Source organism: Mustela erminea, chromosome 16, assembly GCF_009829155.1.
Source record: "Mustela erminea isolate mMusErm1 chromosome 16, mMusErm1.Pri, whole genome shotgun sequence".
Taxonomy (NCBI): Eukaryota; Metazoa; Chordata; class Mammalia; order Carnivora; family Mustelidae; genus Mustela; species Mustela erminea.
Genome location: NC_045629.1, coordinates 55,944,670 through 55,953,634, shown reverse-complemented (window position 1 = coordinate 55,953,634; position 8,965 = coordinate 55,944,670).

Here is an 8,965-nt window from a genome sequence, read left to right as displayed (position 1 = left end):
ACTAACATGTTGTTTTACATTTTCTACAGTGCTCAGAGAGCTTAGTGATACTCTGAGATAGACCTTAGGAGTATTAATTTGTATTTATTCACTCAATGGTCCCGTTTTCAACTTGCACTCAAGCCTTCTTATACACACTGCCCTTAGCTAAGGAGACTTCGAAAAATATTTTGTAGAAATTAGTCTCTTATGGTTGATGATAACAATGGGACTGAGCCCTCTAGATTTCCCCTTCAGATTTGACCCTGGTGGGATAAAAACAGTAGATGTGTAGGATTGTCAAAGAGAGCTATTAGCCTTTTCAGAGATAGCCTTAGTTAAAAAGAGCTGTTTCACCCAAAATTATATGCTTCTCAGAGGAGACCGTCATCTAATAATTGATAGAGGCGGGTGTATAAGGACCCAGGTATTATGACCCCAAAGGGACATCCCTAAAGGGTTCCTGAGCTTCCTGTGCTGAGGATGTTGCCCAGACTACATCACAGTATGACTTCTCCCTCTGCCCATCCTGATTCCTCCCCCTCCCATCCAATGAGGCCAGTTATGGCAGATTGTAGTTACCTCCCAACATCCATTATACATTTTGTACTTGGTAATACAATTCCAAATTTTAGATGGAAATAATTTATTTCCCAAACTCCTTTGCAAGTTGATATAGCCAAGGAACTATGTTTTTGTCCAAGAAATATAAAAAAGTGCTTTTAAGGGACAAGGTGTACCTTTGTTTTTCACCCTTCCTTCTTGATATTAGTTAGGATGAAAACATGATGGTTGAAGTCTGAGCAACTCTCTCAGACAAAGAGGCAACATGTACCTGATACTTGGAAAACCACATCACCAATCCAGACTGTCTACTACTAGATTATTTTTACATGAAAGCAAATAAACTTCCATATTTAAGAAACTTTTGGGGGAGTTGGTTTCTCTGGGGAGGGGTTGTTTGTTTTATTTACAGCTGGATCTAAACTAAAAGAATATACCAGAGAAGGGTGGAGGGAGAGAGGGAAGAAACGAAGTGTAGGAGCAAAGCAGTTTCCAAGACGAAAGTAAAGAACCATTCCAGGAGAAAATAAAACATTTTTATCTGGCCTTGAGAGCAACCCGTTCAGATCAGAGCCTGAAAGCTGTTTCCAGGAAAAATACCTGGGACTAATAACTCATCTGACATGTTTGATGGTCAAGAAAATTGTACTGAGAGACATTTAAAGAACTATTGGAAAGTTATAGAGAACTTGGGTGTTCAAAGAAAACTAAGTGAAAAACAAACAAAATAAGGACTTCAGTAACTATGGGGGAAATACATTGTCTAAGGAATCAGAAATATTATAGTATTCTACCTGGTTCAGCATGAACAATATATATGTAGTCATAATGGCAAAGGCACTGCTTATTCCTTTAACTAAAGACTGAAATACACTGAGATGACCTGAGGGGTAGGGGAGGAGAAGAGGAATTGTGAGTTAAATGCTCCCATACCATAACAGAACATTTTGTTGATAAAGAAGAAAATGGAGCATATGTTTATTTTTTATCTATTTTAAGAGGACAGGTGGGGCAGAGGAAGAGACAGAATCCCAAGCTGAGTGTGGAGCCTGACGTGGGGCTCAATCTCACAACCCTGAGATCATGACCTGAGTTGAAATCAAGAGTCAGATGCTCAACTGACTGAGCCACCCAGGTGTCCCAGTGTATGTTTATTTTTTAAATTGTGGTGATAAATACCTCAATAATAAGCTCACTGAGTTGAAAGCAGTTGTCTTGAGGAAGCAGGACAAGGAGAAGAAGTGAAGGTCATATATATGCCTTTCAATACTATTTACATTTAATTTTTGTCAATATTTCTTCATATAAAATATTTTGAAAAAAAAATTATTCTCAGAAAATCAGGAAACAAAATTGAAAAGGGTTAAGAGGAGGAGAGAAGAGAGTGAGAATAGGTAGCAAGAAAGATGGAAGCAAGTCAAAAGCCTGAGAGTGCTTTGAATATCTTTGCAATGTCATTTCTTGTCACATGATATGAATAAAACCCGAGCTATGACAATTACAATTATTGCCAATATACTAAAACTTCCCCAGAGAACATTAGCTTTCTGCCAATTCACATAGGCTAAATGTCCTGAATTTTCATTCTCAGAATTAACGTCCTCTCAGAAGGAAAGATCTGTGCTACATTGATTTCTAGGCTGCCGTCTTGTGAGCTACTTCAAGCTTCACAAGACTTTTAAGATCCAGGATTGCCAAGGGGAGGTTTTCTCAATATCTGTCGATTACCACAAACTCTACATTAAACTGCCATTTATAAAAAGAAAAAGCCTCAGCCATTCTTAAAACAATTTAAAAGACTTTGTGGGACTTTAAAAAAATTCACTGGATTCTCCTTCTGAGGGTTAAGTCTTTTTTTCTTTCTTTTGGACCATATGGATCTCTTTTAGAATAGCTGTCTCAGAATTATGCCCTAAGGACTATTGTCAGGAATCCCTGTGTTTTTTTTTAAATATATATATTTTTAAAATTTTTTAATAAACATATAATGTGTTATTAGCCCCAGGGGTACAGGTCTGTGAATCGCCAGTTTTACACACTTTACAGCTCTCACCATAGCACATACCCTCCCCAATGTCTATAATCCCACCACCCTCTCCCTTCCCCCTCCCCCCAGCAACCCTCAGTTTATTTTGTGAGATTAAGAGTCACTTATGGTTTGTCTCCCTCCCGATCCCATCTTGTAGGAATTCCTGTTTTATGTTACTTATATAATCTCTGCTTAATGGATGAAATAGCGATTTTCCTGACATTTGTCTAAAATATTACCTATTTTCTTTTCTGAGAGTTTTCCCTGTTTTTCTTCTTACTTGTCCATCATATATATCTCAACTCTAACTGTGATGATGAACCTTACAAATGTTTAAGGATGTGGAGTGCTCTGTAATGGGCTAACCCAAAGTTTATCCAGTTTTTTAAATTCATAAACTGTGACAAATACTCAAATATTTTTAACTTATTAAATGATGTAGATGTGACCAATATTCTCCTTTATTTAGCTATTCTCCTTCACTATTATAAACTATTTAGATTTAGTTCCTTCAAATATTTTAAAGCAAAATCCTTTTAAATTTGCTCAGAAAGTTTAGAAATTTCCTATCTGAAAAAAAAAAGTTATTAAACATAGTCTTACCTGACCTGCCAACTGCTTTAAGTAGATCTTGATTAGAGGTTCCATAATTAGAAGTGTTCTGGCTAATACTGCCATGTAACAAATTATGCCAACAAGTTAACAGATAAAAACAACTATTTTATTTTACTCAGAATTTTGTGGTCAGAAATTCAGGAAGGGCTCAGCTGGACATCTCTTGGGTCTTTTATGCAGATGCAGTCAAATAATGACTGGGCTACAGGTATATAAATGCTCAAATGGGGCTGGGTGAACCAGATGGCTCACTGACAGAGAAGGCAGATGATGAAAATGGTTTGCTAAGTCAGCGGGGATGTCCACTGAGTACTTCCGGAGGCTCCCCTTTCATTGGTTGAAGAGCAGTAGAACTCTTACCTGAAGGCTCAGGGCTCCAAATGCTACAGTAAACAAGATGGTAGCTGCGGAACTATTTTTGACCTAGCTTTGAAAGCCACTCAGTGTCACTTCTCCTGCATTCTATTGGTTAGTAACAAGACAGAACTCTATTCAGATTCAAGGAGAGAAGTCAGAGATTCCACTTTTTGGTCAAGTCAAAAAATGTATGACTATTCTTATTAAACAGCCACAAGAAGTATAAATATTGAGGTCAAATTGTTACAGCAGCAGCAGCTCGTATCGTTATTATTTTAGTATTTTAGAGACAGCATAATGAATAGTCTTGATGAGCCCCTGTGCTCTTTTAAAAAGTTTACCAAAATTAGTCCCACCCTATTATATGTTTGAAATTATTTTCTATTCCTGAGAGGTTTTTTTTCCTCCTGGACAAATCTACCATATTAAGCTTTTAACATACATCGTGATTTTCCCAAGTAGATGTTACAAAAGAGAATTTCTAACAATCTCCTACCACAGTATTAAAACATTTTTATACATGTTGATCTCTATATTCCCTTCCTCCACATTTTGTTCCTTCTTTTCTTAGTCAGTATGCTTTGGCTTTTTTTGTTACACACTCTGCTAGGCACCAAGGATACTGAGATGAATAAACCATATTCCCTGCTGTACAGGAGGCTTGCATTTTGGTGGAGAAGATGGGAACTGAACTGACAAATAGTGGAATAAATGTGATTTCAGGGATAGGGGCAGAGGATTGTGAAGGCATTAAAGTAAGACTAAAGCTCCTCAACATATAAGTTATTCAAGAGAGAACAGTAAAAATTCATATTCAATTTATTTTTTAAGAGTGAGAGAGAATAGATTTACGGTCTGAGGTACACGGCTATGACTCCCACACATCTCTGGATAGATCATGCATTTCCAAATATAAATCATTTTATCTCCTGAAAATAAGATTTAAAAAGTATCCACATTTACACAAATGTCTGAAAATACGCATTAATTTGAAATCAACATATCCCTCCTCCCAGTGGTCAAACCACTGAAAAAGTCAGCCTCCTTAGGGGTAGGAGAGATAGCGGGAAAACCTTGTGAGGTTGTTCAGAAGTGCTAACCCACTCCAGTGATTGGATTCTCATAGCTCAATTAAGAGAAACAGCAAGCACATCTGGTCATGAAGTTTAAAATATTTATGAGGATAAAAAGCCTATAACAATGTCTTTCACTATGAGTGCACGGTTAGCTGGAAGGAGAATTACTTTACTTCATTATAATTTCTATGACAAAATGTACCAACTATTTCCCCTTCGGTTTAGCTTGAGAATCAAAGGAATGCTTAAGTTACTGATTATTTTATGGTAGTTTCTTTCCATCTTTCCCCAAAGAGAACTTAGATTTTCACTGCTGTTGAGAGAAGACACAGGGCGAGGAATTTAGTTTATGAGAGATCACCAGCACATTCTACTTCGGAGAAAGCCAGGTACCCTAAGTGATTCAATTGAGCAACTAGGTTAAGTTCCAGAGATATTTAAGGCCTCTTGTGAGTAGGTAATTGAGCTGTAAGACTTTTAATACACAGGAACAACTGAATGTAGACTAAAACATTGGGGCTTTGCTGGCATTTTTTTTTTTTTTTTAATAAGGAAATGTTCTGTCTACAGCTAGCCTGTACTACATTGGGAAAAACTTGAAAGTAAAGATATTGATCATGTGTAACCTCCATTTTTTAAATTCCCAGAATCTAGTATGGTACTTGACTGGAGTGTGTGTGCTCTCTAAACTTCACTAGTGTGTCAAGCAATAAATGTGATGTGCAGATCATAACATATTTTTCACCAATTATAGCTGAGCAAATAGTCCTCTACTTGAAGTTTGTAATTTCATTTTCTTTGGCATTATTTGAAGATAACATCTACTTTTATTATCCTACTCATAAATCTTGATGAAATTTATGCAATACTCTTATCTGATACGACTCTAAGGAATGTGTAAGACTTGAATATATACACAAACACAGAAATGAGGACTCTGCTGGGTTAAGGGAATTTGGTAATGTGTTACTTAGTCTGCTCCCACAGTGAGAGGAAGATAGGATAATACTATAATGATCCACTTAATTATTTCTAAGGTATTTTTGGTAAATGGATGTCATAGCTTAGCAAATGTGAATGTGACATCGATTCTGCACAGTGACAGACTACAACATTACACATTTCACAGTTCTTTATAGTGTTTCCTCCCCAATACCTACCCTTCATTTCTACTGCTGCTTAAAGTTATTTTGTTTTGATTTTATAAAGGATGGGTTTTATCTTGCAGGCAGAGACATACATTACATTCTAATTCCCTTTAAGATCAAAGAATGACAGAATTCTTACCATGTAAGATCTCTGGCTCTGTCTCACAAAACTAACATTTTGCATTGCTATTTGGTTTTCATTTCAGTCAAGCATCCATGCTAGTTAATTTTCACAACGCTCCTTGCCAAACAACCAAATTCCCTTTTCCCAGGAACCCTGAAATCAAATGTTAGTTAAAGAACTAGGCTTAGCTTGCTTATATATTTTACAAAATGAGAATAGTATTTGTGGAAGTGCCATGTTCATGATATTTCACTTTGAACTTGTTTTTTTAATTCTTCTGTTATTTTTCCTTTTCTTATTCTTATTTTGAAACCCACTATTCACAAAAATATGACTGAATGACATTTTCTGGAACGTTTCCTTTCTTCGGTTAGAGGAGGCCTCTGTGTGTGTGTGTGTGTGTGTTTGTGTATGTTGTGTCTGTGTGTGTGTGTGTATTTAGGTTCTTTTTTCCCCCTAACCAAAGGCATTTATTTGTAATGTTTTTTATATATTGTTATAAAAATATAATAGAACTATACAGGATAATTAAATAAAATATAACCATATAGAAGGTTAGATTCCAGGTTAGAGCTCTTCATTTATCAATTGATTTATACATTCATTTATAAATATGAACTGAGCCCTATGAGTAGGAGTCTGCTTACTGACCTTTATCTTCTTATTTATAGATATTTATATCTATATTTATAGATATTGCTTCCAATTTATGGAATTTATAGATATTGCTTCCATTTTATTCATAGTGGAGAACTATGTTTCAGCAGACTTTAGATAAAATAGGGCTCTTAACCAAGCACTTGTTTTAGACCACTCATGAGATAGGCACTGTGCTCGAACTGGAGATAAATTAAACCTGGTACCTATCTCAAGAAGTCTAATGAGACAGAAAAAAGTATGAAAATAATCACATTTTTATGCTTTCATAGGTATTAGAAAACACAACTCAAGGTGACTATTTGATGACTCAAGTTACCAAGGAGGTCAAAGGCTAAAGGAAATTTAGCAGTTTAACCTTGATTTTCATTCTACTTCTTTGCGATTCTTTAGCATCTTCTCTCTTCCTGTGTGTGAGCTTTATCCTCAGGCTAACCAATATGTGGTTCAAAGCAGAAACAGGGACTACATGTTTCCTCTATCCTCAATCATTGATCAAAATCCACTACTTTACCTTGATTGGACTGTTTCTGAGCCAGTTGTGGCTAAGGAAGTCCCATGTTTGCTTAGGACTGATTCCTTAACCAATCACTGTAGACTGAAGAAATGTAATTAAATTTATTGATTTGTGCCCTTGAGCAGAGGGTAGAGTCAATTTCCCCAGACCACAAAGCTTATACACAAAGGAGAAAGATGGCTACTCAGAAGGAAATCCAAATACTGTTGTAAAATAGAATGGTGGGAAATTGATATTGGTAAGACAACCAATGACTATGTGACTGGATCTAGATAACATCAGTTCTCATCCATTCCCACTTGATGTTAAGATTCAGCATTTTGTTGTTATGGCAGCCTGAGTGAAAAAAAAAAATGGTCCTAATTGTTCTACAACCCTAGCAATGTGACTTTGTAGATCCTCACTTTAAGAGAGAGAGTGTCTATTTTTCTATCCCTTGTATCTGGGTTAGGCTGATTATTTGATTTAAAAAATTCATTGGAAATGACCACATGACAGGGTTGAGCTTAGCCTCCAAGAGGCTTTGGGTGCTTGCACTCATTCTCTTGGAATCCTGCTGCCATCCTGTGAATTAGCCTGGTCTCATCACCTGAATGATGGGAGACCTGGAAGAGCAGATACAAGCTAACCACAGGTCAGGCCGTCCTAGACCAATCAATGACCCAGCATTTGACCATAGACACATGAATCAGTAAGAACAGGAGGATCTGGTAGGGAGGTGAAGACAAGACTTATATGGGGCCACAATTGCTTAGTCACGATTCTGAAATCCAATAAACTCTTAAAACCAAAAGTGTTTTTTTTAAACCTAATTTGTAGTAAATTCATATGACAGCAAAACCAAGTATGCACTTATGAAAGGCTTTCCTTACCCAAACTAGTGTGAATATCTATACTTTTTGTTGAAAAATATATTAATACATTTGACCATAGGATGCTGCCCCAGATCCCACTGGGGCTACAAAATATATTGTATATGCAAAGCTTTAGCTTTTTAAACAACAACAACAACAAAAAGAAAACCCAAATCAAACTGAAACGAACAAAACACCTAACTCTTAAAATACATTGGGCTCAAGAATTTGAGGACCTAAAAATCCATTTGCACAGAAAACTTTTTACCCGATCTTTTTCTTTTTCCTCTTCCTATCCTACTCACAAAAAAATCTTCCCTAATCTCCTTTCACTGTGTGTGATTTTTTTTTTTCTCCCTCCTCCTCAAAAGTCCCTCTCTACCAGCCTCTCAGTGTCTGATTTCAGCCTCCTTCTCACTCTGGGATTTGCCTCCCCCACCTCATTCCTTATATAGCACTATTTAATCTTTCTCAATTTCCCAGATTGCACCTTCATATATCACCCAGCTCAGCAAATTGGAAGACATTCCTCGACATTTGCCCTTGTTAGAAGGGAAGTGAAAGTTGGAGACCATGGGGTTAAGTTACAACTAATGTTTTTCCTTGTCATACATATAGACAAATAAAGATATATATTACTGGTGTCTGATGGCTGTATAAGAGCTCAGTTAGAATGAGATACAAAGAAAATAGTGGTCAGTTCTACCCAGGGTGGGGAAGCGTTGTCAAAGAATTTTGTAGAGATAGTTTTTTGTAGATTTTTTTTTTTTTTTTGGTAGATAGTTTTTTGTAGAATTTTGTAGAGATAGTTTTCTAGCGGAGTTGATCTGCATTGACAAGTTGAGGGAATGAAATTCAGAACCAGCAAATCTAAGTAGAAAAGGCAGCTTTGCTAAAAGAATGTTATGAGTACAGCTGGAAATATTCCGTGAATTGCAGATAGTTTATGAAGCTGGACTGTATGCTGGGAGGTGAGGAAGAAGAGTTAGGCAAAGGCCAAGTCATGAAAAACTTCTTGTAAATAAGCTTCTCTAAAAAATGTGTA